Here is a 24,732-nt window from a genome sequence, read left to right as displayed (position 1 = left end):
GGAAAGGTGGAATAAGGCAAACTGGCAGCGCAGAGGAAAACCAATCTAGGCTGCTGAGGAGTGGAAAGACATTGCCACTCGGGTAGAGAAGCTATCCGTGAAGGTCCGTCATGTAGATGCTCACATCCCCAAGAGCCGGGCTAAAGAAGAACATCGTAACAACAAACAGGTAGATCAGGCTGCGAAAATAGAGGTGTCCCAGATAGACTTGGATTGGCAACATAAAGGAGAGTTGTTCCTAGCTCGATGGGCCCATGATGCCTCAGGTCATCAGGGCCGAGATGCCACCTATAAGTGGGCACGAGATCGAGGGGTGGATCTAACCATGGACAGTATTTCCCAGGTTATCCATGACTGTGAGACATGCACTGCGATCAAGCAGGCCAAGCGGGTGAAGCCCCTGTGGTATGGTGGGCAGTGGTCCAAATACAAGTATGGGGAGGCCTGGCAGATTGATTACATCACACTGCCTCGAACATGCCAAGGCAAGCGCTATGTGCTCACAATGGTAGAAGCCACCACTGGATGGCTGGAGACCTACCCTGTGCCTCACGCTACAGCCCGAAACACCATCCTGGGCCTTGAAAAGCAAGTCCTTTGGAGGCATGGCACCCCTGAGAGAATTGAGTCTGATAATGGGACTCATTTCAAGAACAGCCTTATAAACACCAGGGCTAGAGAACATGGCATTGAGTGGGTGTGCCACATCCCTTACCATGCACCAGCAGCTGGGAAGGTTGAGCGGTGCAATGGATTGCTTAAAACCACCTTGAAGGCACTGGGTGGGGGGACTTTCAAAAACTGGGAGGTGCATTTAGCAAGAGCCACCTGGTTAGTTAACACTCGAGGCTCCACCAGCCGAGCAGGCCCTGCCCAATCTGAACCCCGACAAACAACAGACGGGGATAAGGTTCCAGTGGTGCACATGAGAGGTATGCTTGGAAAAACTGTTTGGGTAAAGTCTGCCTTGAACAAAGACAAACCCATCCATGGGGTTGTTTTTGCTCAGGGACCAGGTTTCACCTGGTGGGTGATGCAAAGGGATGGAGAGACCCGATGCTTACCTCAAGGGGACCTTGTTTTAGGGTGAACTACCCATGGCTCTGTACTTGTATCAGTATCTGCATGTATATATGTATATAATTCGGGTGATGAATGTATTTATATGGTTAAAAGGGTTAAGTTTCATGTAATATGTTAGTATGGGAAAAATTCAGGGTGGATAATGTTGGGGTTTTAGTTTAGTCCTAGTTTTTTCCTGTTAAAGGAATTTCCCATATGCATGTTGCTCGGAGACAAATGGCTGCGCTTAAGGAAAACAAAAAGACCTGGCTGCTCTTTTTGTTTCACCTGGGTGTGGGGTCAGTTTGCTCTCGGGGTTGGGAGAGAGGAGCTGCTGGTTCTTTTTTCGGCTGCTTTTTCTTTCTGCAGAGAAAGATCCCAGGATCCCCGGCCCACCTTCCCTGCCCTGCTGGAAGCTGGGCTGTGGCCGTCCTGCCCAGCCGTTGCTTCGAGCCTTCGCTGCGTTGTAGCCGTGCTCACCCTGCCTGCCTAGACCTCCAGGGGGTTCCCCGCTTGGATACATCGTGTCTGCCACCCGGGATTTGCGCTCATCCCTGCTGCTCCAGCCTGCTGCTCCAGTCTGCCGTTCCAGCCTGCCGTTCCAGCTTGCTGTTCCCGAAGGTCCGGCCGGACACCGGGGCCAGCTGTCCAGGGGTTTGTGAAGCCTTTGTTCCATCCTTCCCTGGGACCCCAGGCCACCGGTGCCGCATGCTCCCTGAGCTCGCTCCGTAGTGCCCCCTGCAGCCGTGGGGAAACCATCGCACCTGCCCTGCTCACCAGGAGCCGCCAGCGCCCCTGCCAGCTGCGAGCAGAACTGCACCCGAGGGGAAAGGGCCTGACAGCCGAGAAGGCTGGGACTGGGTTTGTGATTGTTTGCTGTTACTGCCATAGTTATTGTTGTTTGTCTGACTGGTTATATATATATAAGAGTAAAGAACTGTTATTCCTATTTCCCACATCTTTGCCTAAAGGCCCTTGATTTCAAAATTATAATAACTCGGAGGGAAAGGGGTTACATCTGCCACTCCAAGGGAGGCTTCTGCCTTCCTTAGCAGACACCTGTCTTTCAAAACCAAGACACACTGGCTTTAAAGGTCAGATTTGCGCTATGGTCTCCACACAAAAACCCCCTGTCACTATTCCTGAAAAGACCTGCCTTGCTAAATTAGTGCCTTTTAAGTCTTGTGTCCCCAGGATAGAACAACCAACTCACGGAGATAGCGGCAGTGGATCTACGGGACTTCTGCAGGCCTTCTGGACTGCAGACATCTCTGACCAAAGGCCACAGATGACATGTACCCTGATCCTGCCGAACGCCCATCCGCCCCGGACTCAGCTTCGAGGTTTGATTGATACGGGTGCTGATGTAACTATCATCTCCTTCTCTGCATGGTCTCCCTCATGGCCTTTAGCCCCAGCAGGATCGGCCATCGCAGGAGTAGGAGGAACCACACAGAGCTATTAGGCGAATGGCCTGTGGTGGTGAAGGACTCAGAGGGGCACACAGCTCCAATTAGGCCTTATGTTACTACCACTTCCCTTAACCTTTGGGGACGGGATGTGTTAGCAGCTTAGGGGTACAGATTGGGACAAATTTTTAGCAGGGGTCACTGTGCGTAAGGGCGCACAGTATCCTACACTGCCTTTGTGGTGGTTCATTAACACACCAATCCGAGTCAGGCTCTGCTTAGTTAGTTGAATTAAAGGCGATCGTGGCTTTTCAATGATTCTCACAGGAACCTTTGAATTTGGTTACTGAAGCTGACTAGCAAAAGCTTTGTATACAATTAATCACCTTATAGTACCACCAAATTAAAATAATCCTGTTATTCTGAATCATTTTCTCTCATTGCAGTCTTCAGGTGAGACACAACTGCCCGGGCAAAAGTCTGGGTACGGAATTTACTTACTAACCAGTGGGAATGCCCACATGAGCTTATCGTTTGGGGTCGTGGGTATGCTTGCGTTTCCACAGATACTGGTGTACGGTGGCTACCTTCAAAATGTGTTCGCCCTGCCCTACAGCACCAGAGGCAGAACAGGCAACCTCCAAATGATGACCAGAACGCCAGGCATCCAAATGGTGACCAGAATGTAGATCATCAGCCTAATGACTCTTCTGATGATGACCAAGATGTCAACCCTCAGGCGGATGGTCCTTCTACAAGCAGAGACTGTGATGGTCCTTCCACAAGCAGAGACTGAACTTTAAAATTCTTGTTATGGAGTCAGATAGTTAAAGCCCTTAAGGACATATTTAGAATTAATAACTGATGTAGATTTCCATTTAGGATTAATAGTAGAGTTGTTATCTTATCAAACAAAAAGGGGGAATTGTAGATACAAAAATGCTGCTAGCAAGAATTTTCTTGTAATTTTCTAATTCTGTGAGAGACTTTTCTCTCTCACAGAAGAGGTAGCAGAGTATGTAAACAACCAAGCCACCTGCAACCTTGAAAAGTCTTGTTTATGGTATAGTAGAAAAATATTTTGACAGTGGATGTTTTAGGATTTTAGCCAATCACCCCCAAAGGGGTGGCTGGTCCTTTGTCCAATTAGACTATGAAGAAAAAAGTCTATAAAAGAGTTTGTAAAATAATTCAATCAATCAATCTTGCTGCACAATTACTGCCTGCTGGATCTTCTCTCCTCCTCCCTATGGCTGTGGGACACGGTGATATACCCTAGGGCCCAGGCCTGCGGTAATAAAGCACAGATGTTACCAGTGTTAGGCATGCGGTATTACAAAATAGGGCAGCCATTGATTTTTTACTATTAGCCCACGGCCACGGCTGTGAAGATTTCCAAGGTATGTGCTGTATGAATCTTTCTGACCACTCTGTCTCAATTCACAAGCACCTCTCTGACCTCCAGAGGGGCCTGCACAACCTTCGGGAGACAGACGACCCTATTGGAGATTGGCTTAAGGGTCTGGGTATCACCGGATGGCTGCGTACCTTGGTAGTAGAAGGCTGCCGATTGCTATTTGTAGTTATATTAGGCTTAATAGTATTTGGGTGCATTTTTTCTTGCATTAAAGCAGGGCTGCAAAAGATCATTGACCAGGCCTGGGTTGCCCAAAAAGAAAACGGGGGATGTGTAGCGGGATTCCTTGTGGAACAGGGGCATATGATACCCCTGGAAAAATTGGACAACCCAGGGTTGCTGAGGAAAAACCCCTGAACTGGCCCCTGGCTGCAGGCAAGCCTGGAAAACACCTGGCTGCAGGCAGCCCTGAAAGTCCTTGGCAAAGCAATACACTGGTCAGCTCCCCCGTGGATTAGAGGCCATCTAGAGGGACTGGGCGTGAATCTTTGCAAAGTAGATATAAGCTTGTATAGTTAAACAATAAATGGAGAACGATGCTCAAATCGTATCTGTGTATGTGTCGTTACTCTGGCCAGCTCTTCAGCACTCGGACCCCCCAAAACTGGTGCAAGGCCTCAGGAATGAATCTGAGGAGCGCTTAGAGGGTCTTTGATAGATTATGACACCTCCCCAGCTGCCTCTCACATGAATGTCCCATGGATGTGGCCTTCCTGGGGTGGGGGGGAGCCAGTTTGTGTAATAGAGGATGGGTGTTGACTGCCTCTGACCAGAGGTCACGCCACACACCCAAAACTGTCCCCCTCCCCGCTTGGTTGGGGGGAAGTCTTTACAAACCTGGCAGCAGATAAGCCTGTGGGCTATGGCTTCTACCCTACAGCCAGCCAGGGATGATTTTCAGGACAGCTGCTGGGCTTAGCCCTCCCGTAGATGCTCTTCCAGGCTTATCTGTTTCTTCCCAGACCTGAGATGACTGAACAACAGTGTCACTTTATCTTATCTAAAGTTCTTTTAGGCGGCTTAACTCTCAGTTCAAGGTTTCAGTCAGGAGGCCCATTCAGGGTGGGGTGGGTTTCAGTGGTGAAGCTTCATTATACAGTTTCACCATAATGGGCAAAAGTCTTTCATATCAATGTTTAAGCCATGAACTATAACGTTTCAGTCTCTGACACCCTCACTTTTAGTTTAAAGCCCTCCTAATGAGATTAGCTATCCTACTGTAAAAAATACTTTTGCCTTGCTTAGTGAGGCAGAGCCCCTCTCTCCCAAGCCGACGCTGATCCACAAACAGGATCCCATGCTCATAGAACCCAAAAACCTGTTGCAAGCACCAGCTCTGCAGCCAATTATTGACCCGCTTTATTAGTGCCCTCCTCTTCCCACCCTTTCCTCTCAGCAGCAGGACTGAGAACACCTCCCGAGCTTCCGTGCCTTTGACTACCACCCTCAGAGCTCTGGGGTTGTTGCTAGGGGAAACCTGGTGTCACAGATGCACTCCTCCTGTTTCAACTAACTGAACTTTGGTCCTGGCAGATGCTCAACAAGTAAGATTATCCAAAGGTAATCCTACTGCATGAGGCTATTGGCAAGAAACCAGCACCAAAGCCAACAAACCAGTTTGGCTGGAGGCTGGGCTAATAAGTGGCCAAAACTGCATGAACACAGCAGAAAATGTGACTACAAGTTAACCACTTGACACTATCAATATGTGCAGTCGTCAGGGTCCTTTACTCTCCTTCCATAGTAGGTGGCTGAGCACATAAGTGGTCTCCCCTCAAGTAGGGATGCCTCTCAAGGTTACCCCTCAAGGCTGAGACATCCCTTATCAGTCACCAGGCATCAATTGGGTGTTAAATGACAGGTTTTTTCATGCATGTGACATTTAAGATACACATAGTAAGCTTATGCGATAATCTTTGTATACCATACTGACATTAAGTGTAGTAAAAAGCTCACTGTTGACCTGTTATGAATGAGAGGGGAGAGTTTAGACAAGTCCCTGCCTTCGCCCAAGTTTCTGGCAGTAGACAGCAGCTTTATTGAGGCAGCCAGCACCCCAAAACCCACTCTGGCTTGCAAGTTCTTAATAATGACCGATCAGGTCTATTACAACATGAATTATTTATTGAATAGACACAAGGAAAACAGACATAAGACTTTAAACAGACTATTTACTACACAGGAGTAAAACAAAAAGAACTACTAGTAAATAAAATACAGTGCATTATAATAAAGGTACTTATATTACAGCTAGCAAGGAAATAGTATAGATCAGGATTCAGTGTAACTTACCACTGAATTGGTGATGAAGTGCACATGGAATTCTTTCACTCAGTTCCCAGGGAAAGTATCCACGGAATTTGCATACAAACTCCCCGGGAGAAGTCCTACATGTTTCCAGGGTGTGTGTAGGAGGCTTCTGCCTCCGTGAAAGTTTGTGTAGCTTTTATAGCTTGTAAAGTAGTGTCTCTCAGTCAGGAATTTCCAGCTTATCTCCCCACATCTGCTGTCATGCGCAGTTGCTTATTGGTAATTCGACCTCTGGGGCCAGAGAGAGAAATAACTCACTAGTCAGAGAGCTGGCCTGGGTTATCTCATCATTTCATGAGGGGGAGAGAATGTCTGGAGCTATCGTACCACCTGATGGACAGAGCAGATAAGCTCTTCTGTGGTAGGGGGGATATCCTGCCACATGACCGCCAGTCCATCTGTACTTATGAAAAAATTTTACATGCATAAATTTACTGATTAGAACTCAATAAACTAACTACTAAATCAGATCTGTCCGATTGATTTCTGACCCTTCTCCTGAGACACCTGGATGGCATCAAAAGCATCTGTGGTGGGTTGACCTTGGCTGGATGCCAGGTGCAAGCCGAGCTGCTCCATATCTCCCCCTTCTCAGCTGGATGGGGAGAGAAAATAAGATGGAAAAAAACTCACAGGTTGAGTTAAGGCAGTTTACTAAAGCAAAAGCAAAAGTTTGTGCATGAATGAACAAAGAGGAAATGAAAAATAATTCTATCCTCTAGTTCCCATAAGCAAGCACTATCTGTCTACTTTCTGGGAAGCAGGGCTTCAGAATGCATAGCGGTTGCTCTGAAAGGCAAACACTGTTGTGGATACAAAAATGCTGCCAACAAGAATTTTCTTGCTTCTTTCTAAGCCTGTGGGATACTTTTCTCTCTCACAGAGATTAGCAGAAGTTCTATAAACTATGAACACCTGTGACCTTGCAGAACTATGTTTATGGTACAGTAGAAAAATATTTTGACAATGGATGTTTAGGATTTTAGCCAATCCACCCAGGGGGTGGCTTATCCTCTGTCCAATTAGACTATGAAGAAAAAAGTCTATAAAAGAGTTTGTAAAATATTTAAATAAATCAATTTTGCTGCACAATTCCTGCCTGCTGGATTTCTCTCCTCCTCCCTAGGGCTGTGGGATACGGTAATATTTACTGTGCTAATATTTGGTGAACCCCGACATGTCCTGCATGCTGCAAGCCAAGCCGAATTTCTCTAGAGGTACGGTGTTCCCTTCTCCCCCCCGGGACCGGGATGTCTGACGGGACTGAGAAAATGGCGAACAGCGGCTCACAAACCAACGCTGTGGTAATGGTCTGGAAAGGTGTTTTCAGTATTATGCACACCTCCATTCTTGAGAATTCACTTTGTGAGTTATTAGACTGGGCTGCCCTGCATGGCATTTCCCTGGACAGAGACACCACCCTGGATTTTGTGATATGGCAGGAGATGGGCTGTGCTGTCTGGCGTGAGCTTCCATTTGGGGATCCAGCAGTGTTAGAATTATTCCGTGCTTGGCGATTTTTATTTAACCTGCTGATAGACCTTGACTGTGGCAGCAGAGCTGGCTCGCCTGTCTCGGTGGCGAGTGACGGAGAGATATCCGAAGGGGACCCCACTGACCTGGCTCCAGGGGCATGTGGTGGTGGACCCGAAAAAACCTCTCCGGCTCCACGGGCGGAGCCTGCCCCGGAGCCTGCACCGGGTCACCCTGCACAGTCGCAGGGCATCGCGGCCCCCAAGGATCCCGCGCCGGCAGAGGCAGGGGTGTCGGGGCAGCGGGAGGGAACGCAGCCCGGCTTGCCGTTCGGCTCAGCGGTGGCCACGGCTTATCCGCGGCTGCGGGTCAGCGGTCTGGCCTGTTGGACCCCCATGGCGGCTCCTAGCCCATCTGTGCATGCGTCCATTGCACCGAGAATGTCCGGATGTACATTTTTTCCCTCCGTAGCGCCGGACTGTTCTGCGCAGTCGCAGATCCGAGCAGTTATCGACCTTCTAATACGTCATCTGCCGAATATATCACGACAGTTGTCGAACTGCCAAACATATAACGGCAGTTATCGGAACTGCTCAGCGTGCAAAAGCAGCTGCTGCAGTGGCTAGAGGCGCCCCACCGCGCAGGGTGCACCCGGCCCGCGCCGCCCGCGAGAGACGCGGCTCCGAACTCGGAAGTGACGCGGCCAGCGGCGAACCCGGAAGTGGCGCAGCAAGCGGCTCCAAACCCGGAACCCGCGGCGGCGGCTGCGGCCGCGGTGTCAGCGACTGGCACAGCGCCGGCGCTCCAGCTGCCTGCGGAGCCGAGACCAGTGACAGAAGCGGCCCCGGCCAGCAGGGGCGCAGAGGGCTGCCGTGGCGCAGGAGACAGCCGCAGTTCCGGAAGCGACCGCAGCGCAGGGGCCAGCGGCGGCACCGAACGCTGCCACGGAACAAGAGACGGCAGCGACTCTGCGCGCGGCTGCAGCCCTGGAGACGGCAGCAGGAGCTCCAGTACCAGATCAGTCGAAACCGGCCGAGACTGCATCTCGAAAAGAAGCTGCAGTTCAAACCAGAGCTCAGCCGACTGCAGCCTGTGCTGCCTGTTCTGCCTCGGGTCAGTCCATTCCTCCCCGCCCACCTCTGTTTGTTCACGGCACCTCAGAGTTGCTTTTACCCAATGACTCATCGTCGGGCAGTGAGATAGAGGAAGTTTTGGCCCCGGGGCGTAAAGCTGCCGCAGCCGGGCAGCGAAAGAAAAGGCTGCTCCAGTCTCGCCCCTGGACCTTTCCCGACTGCACTGTGAAAGTGCGTCCGACCACTACAATCGTTTCTGGGAATCCTTTAAAATGCGGTCTCTGGATGAGGGCGACTGGGATTTATTGGAAACTCTGGGAATGCCAAACAGATCTGAGGATTCTGGGAGTAATCGGGAAGCTGTTACACTCCATCCACAGGCTCTGCCAGTAGTTCAGGATGGTAGTGACTCGCCGAAAGGAGAGACTCAAGCTTTCCCAGTGTATAAGGCTCTTCCAAATTCAGGCGAGCGTGAGAAGCATGAGGTAATTGCTTAGAAGGTTGCCCAGGACCTGCAATCCAAGGTGGCACAACATGGGCTAGGTTCTGCTGAGGTTATGCAAATAATAAGGGTGATAAATACAGATTTGCTTGCTCCATTCGATATCAGACACCTGGGTCAAACCCTATTTCAACCTATACAATTTACGGTTTTTGAGAAAACCTGGAGAAAGCTGGCCGACAAGGCTGCATTAGGGAATATGCGGCTCCCTGCTGCCGATCCTAGACGGACAGCGGGAGCGGATGCTCTTATGGGGACTGGTCCCTTCTCTGATCCCAATATCCAGGGTACCTTTCCCTCTAGCGTCCTGCAGCAGGCTCAGCAGATCAGCATGGCTGCCCTGTTGAAAACCATAGGGTTGTCTGCGCCTAGAAAGCGATATACTGAAATAGTTCAAGGGAGATCAGAGTCATACCTCTCTTGTGGAGAAAGTCGCTGCTTCTCTCGAGAAGCAGGTTGACGATAACGGGTTAAGGCAGATGTTGTTAAAGCAGTTAGTGAGAGATAACGCTAATGAAGAGGGCAGGAAAATCATAGATGCCTTACAAGGAGAACCTGATGTTGCGGACATGGTCGAGGCCTGTTCTAAGGTGGGATCTGGAAACCAGAAAAGGTCTGCTTTGGCTGCGCTTCTGCAGCCTGTTCATGCATCTTCTGGTCATGAACCAAAGCAACCCAAACACACGAAAAAACGAAAGCAGCCTAAGCTGAGCCAAAAAGAGAACACACCGATCCCCCAGTGCAAGAGGTGTGGCAGGCCAGGGCATTGCTCGAACTATTGTAGATCTCTGACTCATGCTGACGGTCGGACTTTGTCGGGAAACTTCCGCCAGGGTGCAAGAAGGGGGAATTGCTCTCCGATGCAGTCTCTCTCCCAGAGGGTGGCACAGGTACAGGCACAGGCCTACTCAGCCACCCTAGAAACAGCACCCAGGGATCAGACGGTTTTGACGTCCACACTGCAGCTGCAGTCGTCTTAGACTCTAGCGGCATTTATAAGGTTCCCTCAGATGCATATGGACCCTTAGCCCAGGGATCCAGTGCGATGCTGGTGGGAAAACCTGATGTTGCCCATCAAGGAATCTTAGTGCACGCAGGAGTTATTGATGCTGACTTTAAAGGTCAGATTTGCGCTATGGTATCCACGCAAAAACCCCCTGTAACTATTCCTGAAAAGACCTGCCTTGCTAAATTAGTGCCTTTTAAGTCTTGTGTCCCCAGGATAGAACAACCAACTCACGGAGATAGCGGCAGTGGATCTACGGGACTTCCGCAGGCCTTCTGGACTGCAGACATCTCTGACCAAAGGCCACAGATGACATGTAGCCTGATCCTGCCGAACGCCCGTCCGCCCCGGACTCAGCTTCGAGGTTTGATTGATACGGGTGCTGATGTAACTATCATCTCCTTCTCTGCATGGTCTCCCTCATGGCCTTTAGCCCCTGTGGGATCAGCCATCGCAGGAGTAGGAGGAACCACACAGAGCTATTTAAGCGAACGGCCTGTAATGGTGAGGGACCCAGAGAGGCGCACAGCTCCAATTAGGCCTTATGTTGCTACCACTTCCCTTAACCTTTGGGGATGGGACGTGTTGGCAGCTTGGGGGCTACAGATTGGGACAAATTTTTAGCAGGGGTCACTGTGCGTAAGGGCGCACAGTATCCTAGACTGCCTTTGCAGTGGTTGACTAACACACCAGTCTTTGAGCCGCAGTGGCCCCTACCAAAAGAGAAGTTAGATGCCCTTCATCAGCTGGTTCAGGAACAGTTACAAGAGGGGCACATTGAGCCTTCTACTAGTTCCTGGAACACTCCTGTTTTCGTAATTAAGAAGAAATCAGGGAAATGGAGATTATTGCAGGACCTCTGGAAAGTTAATGCAGTAATGGAAGGTATGGGGGCATTGCAGCCTGGCATGCCCTCTCCCACCATGATTCCTACGGAGTGGGACATCCTGATCATTGATTTGAAGGATTGTTTTTTCACAATTGCTTTGCATCCTGATGACAAACCAAAATTTGCCTTTACTGTGCCTGCCATTGACAATGCTGAACCTGCTAAGAGATACCAATGGAAGGTCCTCCCTCAAGGGATGAGGAACAGCCCAATTATCTGTCAGTGGTATGTCGCTCAAGCTTTGTCCGGAGTCCGTGAGCAGTTTCCTGATGCATGCTGCTACCATTACATGGATGATATCCTGGTGGCAGCGCCCACTCGGGACGAGCTGCTGAGAATACAGCCTCAGCTGCTCGCTGCTCTGCATGCCTATGGATTAGAGGTAGCTCCGGGGAAAGTTCAACAGCATCCTCCTTGGAAATATTTAGAAGTAAAAATTTTGGACCAAACTGTCCAACACCAAGAGGTGCAATTCCCGGATTCGATTAAAACCTTGAATGATGCTCAGAAACTGCTGGGTGTCATCAATTGGTTACGACCTTATCTAGGTCTAACCGCAAAGCACAACTTTCCCTGCTTTTTAATATATTAAAAGGGGACCCCGATCTGAATTCACCTCGGGAGTTGACTCCGGAAGCGCGACTAGCGGTGCAGGAGGTCCAATGGGCTGTTTCCACTCGTCAGGTTTATCGAGTGGATCCCTCCATTGCTATCACTGTTTTCATTACTATTCCAGACCTCCATCCTACAGGTATCATTGGCCAGTGGAATGCACAATTGCCCAATCCTTTGCATATCCTAGAATGGGTCTTTTTGACTCATCAGCCAAAAAGGACTGTGACCACAGTGTTTGAATTGGTCGCTTCTCTGATAATCAAATGCTGCCAACGGTGTTTGCAACAGATAGCTGCGGATCCTGCAGTAATTGTCATTCCGATCTCAAAGGAATACTTTGAGTGGAGCCTTATCCATAGTGCTCCTTTGCAAAGCACACTGCAAAACTTTTCAGGGCAGATCACTTACCATCTGCCCAGCCATAAATTACTGCAGTTGGCAAAATCGACCGTACTTTCCTTGCGTCCAAGAAACAGCCGAGTGCCAGTGCAAGGACCCACTGTCTTTACGGATGGTTCTGGGAAAACTGGGAAAGCCATTGTTACCTGAAGGAGGGATTGGAATGGCAGGTGCTGGAAGGCCATGAGACAGGCTCTGCTCAGTTAGTTGAATTAAGGGCTGTTACCATGGCTTTTCAACGATTCTCACAGGAACCTTTGAATTTGGTTACTGACTCTGCTTATGTAGCAGATATCACCCAACGCTTAGATTGTTCACTTCTGAAGGAGGTGAACAATGCGGCTCTGTTTTCACTGTCAAACCTTGTGGTTTGCAATTGAGGCTCAAGTGCATCCGTATTACATTCTGCACATTTGAAGCCACACCGATTTACCAGGTTTTCTAACAGAAGGCAATGCCAGGACTAACATGCTGGCCAACCCTGTATGGGTAGGGCCTCAGCCTGACAAAATTGCACAAGCCAAGGCATCGCATGGTTTCTTCCATCAAAGTGCACATACCCTGCAGAAGCAGTTTCATTTAACGCCAACCGAGGCGCGCGACATTGTCAGCGATTGTGCTGACTGTCACGGACTCGCTGCGCCATTGCCACCGGGGGTAAACCCCAGAGGGCTAAAAGCCTTGAAGATTTGGAAAACAGATGTAACACACATCCCTGAATTTGGTCGGCTGAAATATGTGCACGTGTCTATTGACACTTTCTCCTCAGCTATGTGGCCTACTGCTCACACTGGAGAGAAGGGCCGTGATGTCATTGCCCATTGGAAATTGGCTTTCTCAGTCCTGGGTGTGCCAGCTTCTGTGAAAACCGATAATGGTCCTGCCTACGCCTCGGAGAAGACGCGGCAGTTCTTGCACCTATGGGGTGTAGACCATACCTTTGGTATCCCACATTCTCCTACTGGCCAAGCCATTGTCGAATGCGCTCATGGTACTTTGAAGCGTGTTTTGGAAAAACAAAAAGGGGGAATGCATGGCGAAACCCCATAGAGCGGACTACAAAAAACTTTGTATGCAATTAATCACCTTACAGTACCACAAAATTAAAATAATCCTGTTATTCTGAATCATTTTCTCTCATTGCAGTTTTCAGGCGAGACACAACTGCCCCAGGCAAAAGTCTGGGTACGGAATTTACTTAGTAACAAGTGGGAAGGCCCGCATGAGCTTATCGTTTGGGGTCGTGGGTATGCTTGCGTTTCCACAGATACTGGGGTACGGTGGCTACCTGCAAAATGTGTTCGCCCTGACCTATGGCACCAGAGGCAGAACAGGCAACCTCCAAATGATGACCAGAACACCAACCATCCAAATGGTGACCAGAATGTAGATCATCAGCCTAATGACTCTTCTGATGATGACCAGGATGTCAACCATCAGGCGGATGGTCCTTCCACAAGCAGAGACTGAACTTTAAATTTCTTGTTATGGAGTCAGATAGTTAAAGCCTTAAGGACATATTTAGAATGAATAACTGATGTAAATTTCTATTTAAGATTCATAGTAGAATTGTTATCTTATAAAACAAAAAGGGGGAATTGTGGATACCATATTGCTGCTAACAAGAATTTTCTTGCTTCTTTCTAAGCCCATGGGATACTTTTCTCTCTCACAAAGAGATTAGCAGAAGGTCTATAAACTATGAACACCTGCGACCTTGCAGAACTATGTTTATGGTACAGTAGAAAAATATTTTGACAATGGATGTTTAGGATTTCTAGACAATCCACCCAGGGGGTGGCTGATCCTTTGTCCAATTAGACTATGAAGAAAAAAGTCTATAAAAGAGTTTGTAAAATATTTAAATAAATCAATTTTGCTGCACAATTCCTGCCTGCTGGATTTCTCTCCTCCTCCCTACGGCTGCGGGATATGGTAATATTTACTGCGCTAATACACTGTAAGCAATAAACCCCCCCCCCCTTCCTCCTCCTTTACTTAGCTTTTATATCTGAGCTGAGGTCTGTCTTGGGTTGACTTTATGATGTGTATCCCACATCTCTGCCCTATGCCCAGAAATTAACTTTGTGCCTTTCTATGCCTCTAAACTGAGCCTGAGAGGGGGAAGGTAAAAACTGAGCAAAACTTTTTCAAAGCAGTTTGCAGCTTGTTCAAGGTCACACAGAGATAGTTTTTTTTTCCAGCTGCGGCAGGGGAGGGAGGAAGCACCCGGCTTGCTGCTTTCCAGTCAGCTTTTGGCCAGTGGTTCGGCTTCTTTTTCTCCGGAGAGAGACTGAGAGTTGAATTTTTTTTCCTTCCCTGGAATTTCAGATTTTCTCCCTTTTCTTCTGGACTGCTTCAATATTAGAGCACATTGGGAGGACTTTCTACTGGGCACAGAGGGCCTGGCCCTGGGCCAAGCCCCAGCTCTAAGGAGGAGACCAAAGGGAGGACTCTAACACTTTCCCAGGTTTTTTTCTCCACAGCGAGAGATTTTATTATTTAGCATTATTTTCCTTTTCTCGTGTGTTTGTTAAATAAATAGTTTTATCTCCTTCACTTTCCTTCGAGGAAAATTTATTTTTCCTGAACCTGGTGGGGGAGGGGTAGTTGTGCCTTCCCTCATTGGATATATTTCTAAATTTGGGCAAACCAAAACAAAGTCACATGATATAGACTATCCCTTTGGCCAGTTTGGGTCAGCTGGCCTAATTGTCTCCCCTTCCAGGGTCTTGCCCACTGTTATGAATAGATGTGAGTATTTAGATAAGTTCCTGCCTTTTGCCCAGGCCACCAGCAGCAGGCAGTGGCTTTATTGGGGTGACCAGCACCTTAATACCCACTCTCGTTCGCAAGTTCTTTAATAATGGCCGATTTGGTCTATTATAGAATGAATTATTTATTTAATAGACACAAAACTAACAGACATAAGACTTTAAACAGACTACTTACTACACAGGAATAAAACAAAAAGAGACTTCTAGTAAATACAGCATGAGGTTAAATGTACCAATAATTTTACAGCTAGCAAAGAAATAATATAACTTAGGATCCAATGTTTCTTACCATCCAATTTGTGATGGAGCACACATCAAAATCCTGTCCCTCAATTCCCATGAAAGTAACTGCAGAATCTGCATCCAAACTCTGGAAGAAGTCCCGCATGTTTTCAGGGTGCATGTGTGTAGGAGGCTTCTGCCTCCATGATAATTCGTGTGTGCTTTTATAGACATAATAACCGTGTCTTTTGGTCACCGATGTTTTTCTTTCATCTCTTCCCACGTCTGCTCTCATATCAAGATGTGTACTCTGGGCTGGGGCTCAGACACTCGGACGCCTAGAGGTGACCCCTTGCTGGGCTACTGATCTGGCCTATGTCTTCCAGATGCCCCAGCCATGAGAGAGAGAGAGAGAGAGAGAGAGGAGGATGCCCTGCCACACCCACCCCCAGCCTACTGATGGGGGGCAGAATGCTGGAGAGACAGCACTGATGCTGTGCCAACACTGCTCAGCAGTGACCAAAACACTGGGGTGTTACCAACACCTTTCAAGCTACCAATGCAAAGGATGGAACAGCGAGGGCTGCTATGGGGAAAATGAACTCCATCTAAGCTACACCCAATACAATCTCCACCCCTTCCTCCATACAATTTGCGTCATACTCAAATCCCACAGAGTTTTATATATATATTTACATATATATATATACAAATATATATCTTCTAACGATTCCATTTATATTTATTTCTCATTACTGAAATCCCTTCTTACCAATGCTTACAACTTAAAACTACATCCTTAAACCATCTTTCTACCCAACACAAAGATGCATACATTTTCATTGACTACTGTCTCCCATCCTTTCATAGATATTATTTTCCCATTTCATGGGCTTCCTCTGCCCCTCCAGATGTTCAAAAAGAGGCTGTGACTTGGAGTCCATTCCATCAAGATGGGTGCTCAGGACAGGAGAAGAAGCACACTTGATCGTTGGGCCCCAACACCGGCCCTGCCTGGGCTATCGTTGCACTCTCCTTGCTCTTTGCAAAATTCACTCATTGTCGGTTCATGTCAGTCCTGCTACTTTACTTCCTGCAACAGACAATTTACACACAGATTATTTTTCACCCAAGGTTAAATTTCCTTGAAGAACACGCCTAGTATCCCCATCCTTCCATGTTACCCACCAAGTATACCCTGGTCCTTGGGCAAAGGCAATCCCATTAATAGGTTTGCCTTTTCCTATGGAAGGAGAAATCCACATCAACTTCCCCAGCCACTTCCCAGTGTGTAGTAAAGGGATCTTATCTCCTCCCACAGTATGTAGTGGGTTTTTTTGGGCAGGACCAGTGTGGTTAGCAGATCCTCTGGTGTTAACCCAACAAGTGGCTTCTGCTAAATCTGCATCCCAATGCTTCCGTGCTGCATTGCCTAATCCTTTTAACACAGTCCTTAGCAGTCCACCATACCTCTCAATCTTTCCAAATGCTTGCGGGTGATAAGGGATGTGATATATCTACTCGATGCATGTTTCTTTGCCTAAGAGTTTATGAGGTTATTTCATAAATGAGTCCCATTGTTTGATTCCATTCTTTCTGGGGTACCATGTGGCCATAAAATGTGTCTCTCAAGGCCTAAGATGGTGTTTCGAGCAGTGGCATGGCTTACAGAGTATGTTTGCAGACAACCAGTAGTCACCTTAACCATAATGATTATCTAACTCTTGCTTTGGTGTGTTCGTGGCAGTGGTCCAATATAGTCAATTTGCCAGGCCTCACCATGTCAAAACCCCAGCCACAGTCCTCTATTCCAAGGAGATTTTACTCGCGTGGCTCCCTTGATTGCAGCACGTTTCACATTCATGAGTGACCAGTGTGATAGCCTCCATGATCAGGTCCACCCCTCGATCAAAAGCTCACCTGTAGGTTGCATCTTTTCCTAGATGTCCTGATGTTTCATGGGCCCATCAGGCTGTAAATAGTTCACACTTCTGCTCCCAGTCTAAGTCTACCTGAGCTATTTCAATTTTGGGAGCCTTATCTACCTGTTCATTGTTTTGATGTTCCTCAGTGGCACGACTTTTGGGCATGTAAACATCTACGTGACATTCCTTCAAAGCCATGTTTTCTACCCATGCAGCGATGTCCTGCCACAATGCAGCACATGACGGCAGCCATCCTGCCATTTAACGCCCAAGAACTGGATGTCCCGTGCGGGTCCCTTAACCTTGCTTTTCTTTATGGCAAACCCAGCTTTCAGGACATTATGAACTATTCTTTTTCCTTTCTCAAAAACTTCTTCTGCCTCATTGCCCCACACAATGATGTCATCAATGTATTGCAGATGTTCAGGGGCATCACCCATTTCCAGTACATTTTGGATCAGTCTGTGATAGATGGTAGTGATGCCAGAATGATTTTTGCTTTTATATTTCCTTCATATATATATTCTAGCTCTATTGTTGTATAGTTATATAGTTCCAAGCTAGCCCCAGCACTTTTCCCTACCTTTTCCCTATCCTGATAGGCAGAAAGACAAAACATATTCCAGAGGCTCAAAGCTGGGGGTCCAAGGCCCCTATCGGTTCTTCCTGGGAGCCAAAGTTGAAACCAGCTCTCCAAGACACATTTTCATAAACGAAACTTAGTTCCTATCCAAAGGGGGAGGATTTAGAAAAGGGTTGAACCAGGGGGGAATTACCTCACCACTTATGTCTCTAATTGGGGATTTCTGTCAATTATGCTAATTTGCTAAACTTATAAAACTATATTCACCCTGTGCAGGGGTGGGCATTTTCCATATCTGCCCCTTGGAGGCCTTCAATAAAGGCCAGCCTTTATATTACCTCCTATACTAATATTGCCTCAAAAATGTGGTTTTTTATTTCTAGGTCTTTAAGGCATCAGTAGGGCTGTGTTTTCACGCCGAGGACAGTTGATTCCAGGTGTATTGGATACCCGTCCACATGAAAGCAAACTGTGGTCTGCACTCTGCTGCCAAAGGAATTGAGAAAAATGCATTGACAATGCCAAGTGCAGCATACCACCTGGCTGCCTTTGACTCCAGTTCATATTGGAGCTCTAATATGTCCTGTACAGCAGCACTCAGTGGGGGCATTACTTCCTTCAGGCCACGATGGTCTACTGTTAACCTCCACCCTCCTTTAGACTCTTGCACTGGCCATATGGGGCAATTAAAAGGCGAGTGAGTTCTGCTGATCACTCCTTGGCTCTCCTTATCTGCCTTTTTGTGGTGGGTTGAACCTGACTTGATGGACAGACTTTTAGACCAATAACCCTTCTCGCAATTTACATATTTAAACCGCGCAGAAAGGCGGGAATTTCCTTTTGTTCCAGCTCGCCTGCCAGGAGGTGGGGGGGGCCTCCAAGCCTCTGGGCCCTGCTGGGCCGGGCCCCGGCCCCTGCCCCCTTCCCCCTTTTCCCAATGCCACGGCACAGACCCCAGGTTGCTGGGGGGGAACTATCCCATAGCCGCAGGCAGCTAAAACCAGCCATGGACTGCCACACAGCTAAATCCATCCGGCGCGGCTTCTTGGGACTGGCGGGTCCCTCTCCTCTCCACGCTAAGCTGGCGGGAGCTGGCATAGCCTCCTTTCTGCAGCCAGCACACTTCGCGCTGAAACTGAAGAAGACACCATGCAGCCAGCAGCATAATGGGAGCGAGACTTTCTCTACCGTAAAGCCTGAACAAGAACACTCTTCAACATGGCAGCTTCAAAGTCAGAGAGAAAGAGAAAGTGAGTCATGTGAGACAAAGCTGAAAATGGTGATGGGAAAAAGAGGGCAGCGCCGCGTTTTTCGCGCGTAGCTTAAAAATACTTCTTGCAGGCCGTGGTAAGAAACTGTAATATCAAAAATTGTAAATCCCTTTAATCCATATTTTTTTAAAGTACATTGGAAATGAGGAATTCACTCGCAGCCTGTGAAGATGTGAAGAGTGCCTATGCCGGCTATATAAAGGCAGTGAAAGGCTTTTAGAGACTTGTGAAGAAGAAAGCCTTTGTGTTCAGGCCAAAATAACTCATCCTTAAAAAGACTAATAACCCCATTTGATAGCCTATGTTTGGCAGTGTGAAGGAACTGTGATGCTTTTCATGGGAGAGATGTTTTTTCACTGCAGCATATTTCCAGGCGGGTCTGTTGCTGGTGGCATTCTGGGAACCACGTGAAGCAGAAGAAAACCCTTTTTTCCTTAAGCATAAGAAAGAGACTTTTAAAGAACTACAACACCGACCAAAATCCCATGTTCTGTTATCCTTTGTATGAGTTGGGTAAAAGGAGGGGGGTGCTGGAAGAGAGGGGGGAGGTTTGCTTTAATTTCTTGTTATTTCTTTTTACTTTTAATTCTGTTAGCAATAAACTTCTTTGTAGAGCAACTGTTTAAGTTTGAACCTGTTTTGCCTCACAGCTCTCTAGTTTTCCTCAATATTTTCTTATTTTCCCCTTATGAAAAAAACCAGATTTTGTGTGCTTGAAGCTTAGCTGCATCAAACCACGACACTTTTCTTTGTCAATTCTGGGGGCAATTACTGTAGTTGTTGTTGTTTGGGTCCCTATCTCAGCCACAGTCTTCTGACAGTACTGAACTGTGGCTTAATAGGCACAGGCCAGGCCCCAGTACAGGATGAGAAGCGGCTGGGTTTCATTGGGGTAGGCAAGGCACACTTTTATCAGGTGACGTGTCAGTTTGCCAGGGTTCATTGCCTGTTCAGGTGTAAAGTCCCAGGCAATGGGAGATGATAACCACTCTAGGAACCTGCCCAAATCCTTCCACACACACTGCCACCCAGGGACCAGCCGCTTCAGGGCCCATTTCAATATCTCCGCACCTGCAGTTTGTTTTGTCTTACACCAGGATGACACCAGATTCCACAAACCCCTTAGTGTACCAACAGTATTAGTTAATAGTATTAATAGTAAACAGCTTCAGATAAGGATGAACAAGAAACACGGGAGCCTGCATTCTAAAACGATCCACATCAATCCTGGGGAAGGAGAGGGAGATATATTCCCTCATCATCCCCAGAAAATAGCTACCCCAGGACAACAAAGCCATTAATGTCACAGCAAAGCACAGAGCCATAGTTTGTATTAACATATTCCCAAACTCAACAAAACAAGGAGATAAGCAGTGCACCTGACAAATTCCATGTCCCGCACAGCAGCTTGTTACTCAACAACTACTATTACTATGTGTCTTGGTTTGAAAGACAGGTGTCTGCCAAGGAAGGCAGGAGTCTCCCTTGAAATGGAAGGAAATAAAAATTGCAACCCCCTTCCCTCAGAATTATTATAATTTTGAAATTAAGGGGCTTTCAGGCAAAGATATGAGGAACAGGAATAGCAGTTCTTTACTATTATATATATGTGTATAACAAGGCAAACAAACAGCAATATCTATGGCAGTAACAGCAAACAGAATCACAAACCCAGACCAAGCCTTCTCGGCTGTCAGGCCCTTTCCCCTTCAGTGCAGTTACTCTCGCAGCCGGCAGGGGTGCTGGCAGCTCCCGGTGAGCAGGGCAGGTGTGATGGTTCTCCCACGGCTGCAGGGGGAGCTCCAGAGCGAGCTCGGGGAGCACACGGCATGTGCGGCTTGGGATCCCAGAAAGGGGTAGAACAAAGGCTTCACAAACGCCCTGGGCAGCCAATCCCGGTGTCCGGCCGGACCCTTGGGAACAGCAGGCTGGAACAGCAGGGAGGAGCACAAATCCCAGGTGGCAGACAAGATGTATCAAACTCCGGAGCTGCGCTGGGAATCCCCCGGAGGTCTGGGCAGGCAGGGCGTGGCGGGGAGACAAAGTAGTAGAGGCTCAAAGCAATGGCGGGGGCAGGGCAGCCGCAGCCTGGATCCCAGCGGGGTAGGGAAGGTGGGCTTGGGAATCCTGGGGTTTCTCCAATAGAAGGAAGGAAGGCAGCTGAAAAAGTAGAAGTCTTCAGCGTGGACGAATTCCTTCCAGCCTCCCTTTCATCCAAACGCAGGAAACTAAGAGCCCAAAAGCCCAGGTGAAAGAGAGTAGTCAGTTGGACCCCTCCCCCCTGTGGCCAGGTCTTTTGTTTTTCTTAAGCACCCAGTAATTTGTCCCCCTGGCAATATGTAGGGGGAAAATTCCTTTAACAGAAAAAGGAAACAGAAGGGGAATGCCTAAAACCCCAACATTATCCACCCCGAATTTTTCCCATACTAACATGTTGCATGACAACCCTTTTAACCATATACATATATGCAGCACCCGAATTATATACATATATACATGCAGATACTGATACAAGTACAGAGTCATGGGTAGTTCACCCTAAAACAAGGTCCCCTTGAGGTATGCATCGGGTCTCTCCATTCTTTTGCATTAACCACCAGGTGCAGCCTGGTCCCTGAGCAAAGACAACCCCACGGATGAGTTTGTCTTTGCTCGAGGCAGAATTAACCCAAACAGTTTTTCCAAGCATACCTCTCATGTGCACCACTGGAACCTTATCCCCGTCTGTTGTTTGTAGGGATTCAGATTGGGCAGGGCCTGCTCCGCTGGTGGAACCTCGGGTGTTAACTAACCAGGTGGCTCTTGCTAAATGCACCTCCCAGTTTTTGAAAATCCCCCGACCCAGTGCCTTCAAGGTGGTTTTAAGTAATCCATTACATCGCTCAACCTTCCCAGCTGCTGGTGCATGGTAAGGGATATGGGACACCCACTCAATGCCATGTTCTCTAGCCCAGGTGTTAATAAGGTTATTCTTGAAATGAGTCCCATTATCAGACTCAATTCTCTCAGGGGTACCATGCCTCCAAAGAACTTGCTTTTCAAGGCCCAGGATGGTGTTTCGGGCTGTAGCGTAAGACACAGGGTAGGTCTCCAGCCATCCAGTGGTGGCTTCTACCATTGTGAGCACATAGCGCTTGCCTTGGCATATTTGAGGCAGTGTAATGTAATCAATCTGCCAGGCCTCCCCATACTTGTATTTGGACCACTGCCCACCATACCACAGGGGCTTCACCCGCTTGGCCTGCTTGATGACAGCACACGTCTCACAATCATGGATCACCTGGGAGATACTGTCCATGGTTAGATCCACCCCTCGATCTCGTGCCCACTTATAGGTGGCATCTCTGCCCTGAGGGCCTGATGCATCATGGGTCCATCGAGCTAGGAACAACTCTCCTTTATGTTGCCAATCCAAGTCTATCTGGGACACCTCTATTTTCGCAGCCTGATCTACCTGTTTGTTGTTATGATGTTCTTCATTAGCCCGACTCCTGGGGACGTGAGCATCTATGTGACAGACTTTCACGGGTAGCTTCTCTACCCGAGTGGCAATCCCTTTCCACTCATCAGCAGCCCAGATTGGTTTTCCTCTGCGCTGCCAGTTTGCCTTATTCCACCTTTCCAGCCAACTCCACAGAGCATTGGCTACCATCCATGAATCAGTGTAGAGGTAGAGCTTTGGCCACTTCTCTCTTTCAGCTATGTCCAGAGCTAATTGGATGGCTTTGAGTTCATCAAATTGGCTCGATCCACCTTCTCCTTCAGTAGCCTGTGCAACTTGTCATGTGGGGCTCCATACAGCGGCGTTCCATTTCCAGCTAGCGCCTACAATTCGGCAGGAACCATCAGTGAAGAGGGCGTATTGTCTTTCACTCTCTGGTAGCTCGTTATATGGTGGGGCTGCTTCGGCACGTGTCACCTGCTCCTCTTCTTCTTCAGAAGATAACCCAAAAGTCTCACCTTCCGGCCAATTCGTAATTATTTCCAAGATCCCAGGGCGACGTGGGTTTTCAATTCGGGCGTGCTGCGTGATGAGGGCGATCCATTTGCTCCAGATAACATCGGTGGCATGATGCATGGAAGGAACCTTTCCCTTGAACATCCAGCCCTGCACCGGTAGTCGAGGTGCCAGGAGGAGTTGTGCCTCTGTACCAATTACCTCTGAGGCTGCTTGGACTCCTTCATCAGCTGCCAGGATTTCTTTCTCCGTGGGAGTATGGTTGGTTTTGGACCCTCTGTAGCTTCGGCTCCAGAATCCCAGTGGTCGGCCCCGAGTCTCATCAGGCACCTTGTGCCAGAGGCTCCAGGACAGACCATTGTTCCCGGCTGCAGAGTAGAGCACGTTCTTCACCTCTGGTCCTGTCCTGACTGGGCCAAGGGCTACAGCATGTGGGATTTCCTGCTTGATCTGGATGAAGGCTTGTTGCTGTTCAGGGCCCCAGTGGAAATCGTTCTTCTTGCGGGTAACCAGGTAAAGAGGGCTCATGATCTGGCCATACTCAGGAATGTGCATTCTCCAGAAACCTATGGCGCCTAAGAAAGCTTGTGTTTCCTTCTTGTTGGTCGGTGGAGACATCACAGTGATCTTATTGTTGACCTCAGTGGGAATCTGACGCTGTCCATCTTGCCACTTTACTCCCAGGAACTGGATCTCTTGGGCAGGTCCCTTGACTTTTCTCCTTTTGATGGCAAAGCTGGCTTCCAGGAGAATCTGGATGATTTTCTCTCCTTTCTCAAATACTTCCTTTGCTGTGTTCCCCCAAACAGTGATGTCGTCAATGTATTGCAGATGTTCTGGAGCCTCATCCTTTTCCAGTGCAGTCTGGATCAGTCCATGGCAGATGGTGGGACTGTGCTTTCACCCCTGGGGCAGTCGGTTGCAGGTGTATTGAACATCCCTCCAGGTGAAGGCAAACTGAGGCCTGCATTCTGCTGTCAAAGGAATGGAGAAGGCATTGGCAATATCGATGGTTGTGTACCACTTTGCTGCCTTGGATTCCAGCTCGTATTGAAGTTCCAACATGTCCGGCACTGCAGCATTCAATGGTGGCGTGACCCCATTCAGGCCACGGTAATCCACCATCAGTCTCCATTCTCCGCTGGACTTACATACTGGCCATATAGGGCTGTTGAAAGGTGATCGGGCCTTGCTGACAACCCCTTGGCTGTCCACTTTATGAATTATCTCATGGACGGGAACCACAGAGTCTCTGTCGGTGTAGTATTGCCAACGGTGCACTGTTGCTCTGGCGATTGGCACTTCTTGTTCTTCAACTCTTAGCAGTCCCACGGCAGAGGGGTCCACTGAGAGACCAGGGAGGGTATTCAGTTGTCTGATGTCTTCTGTCTCTACAGCAGCTATCCCAAAAGCCCAACGATGTCTTTTTGGGTCCTTGAAATACCCACTTCTGAGATAGTCTATGCCGAGAATACACGGGGCCTCCGGGCCAGTCACGATGGGGTGTTTCTGCCACTCGTTCCCAGTTAAACTCACTTCAGCTTCCAGTACAGTCAGCTGCTGGGATCCTCCTGTCACCCCAGAAATAGAAATGGGTTCTGCTCCCACAGACCTTGATGGCATCAGAGTACATTGAGCGCCAGTGTCAACCAAAGCCGTGTATTTTTGTGGGTCAGATGTGCCAGGCCATCAGACCCACACAGTCCAAAAGACCCGATTGTCCCTTTCCTCTGCCTGGCTAGAGGCAGGGCCCCTCTATTCCTGGTCATGGTGCATGTTGCTCCCTTCCGGTGAATATGCTCCTGAGGTCCCTTCAAGAGGATCGGTCATATTATCATTCT

At 48.4% G+C, this 24,732-nt stretch overlaps 1 long non-coding RNA gene across 1 annotated transcript in view; it reads right to left on the bottom strand.

Annotated features, from left to right (window-relative positions):
- Window positions 1–15,084: 15,084 nt before the first annotated feature.
- Window positions 15,085–24,732, bottom strand: part of LOC125319358 — a 56,197-nt gene continuing 46,549 nt past the window's right edge. Inside the window, exon 3 of the long non-coding RNA XR_007200679.1 lies at window positions 15,085–16,247. This is a non-coding gene — a long non-coding RNA (uncharacterized LOC125319358). The remainder of the gene's footprint in view (window positions 16,248–24,732) is intronic.

Source organism: Corvus hawaiiensis, chromosome W (assembly GCF_020740725.1).
Source record: "Corvus hawaiiensis isolate bCorHaw1 chromosome W, bCorHaw1.pri.cur, whole genome shotgun sequence".
In the NCBI taxonomy this organism is placed as follows: domain Eukaryota; kingdom Metazoa; phylum Chordata; class Aves; order Passeriformes; family Corvidae; genus Corvus; species Corvus hawaiiensis.
The sequence above is the reverse complement of the archived record's forward strand: the minus strand, read 5'-3'. Positions and strand labels throughout refer to the sequence as shown.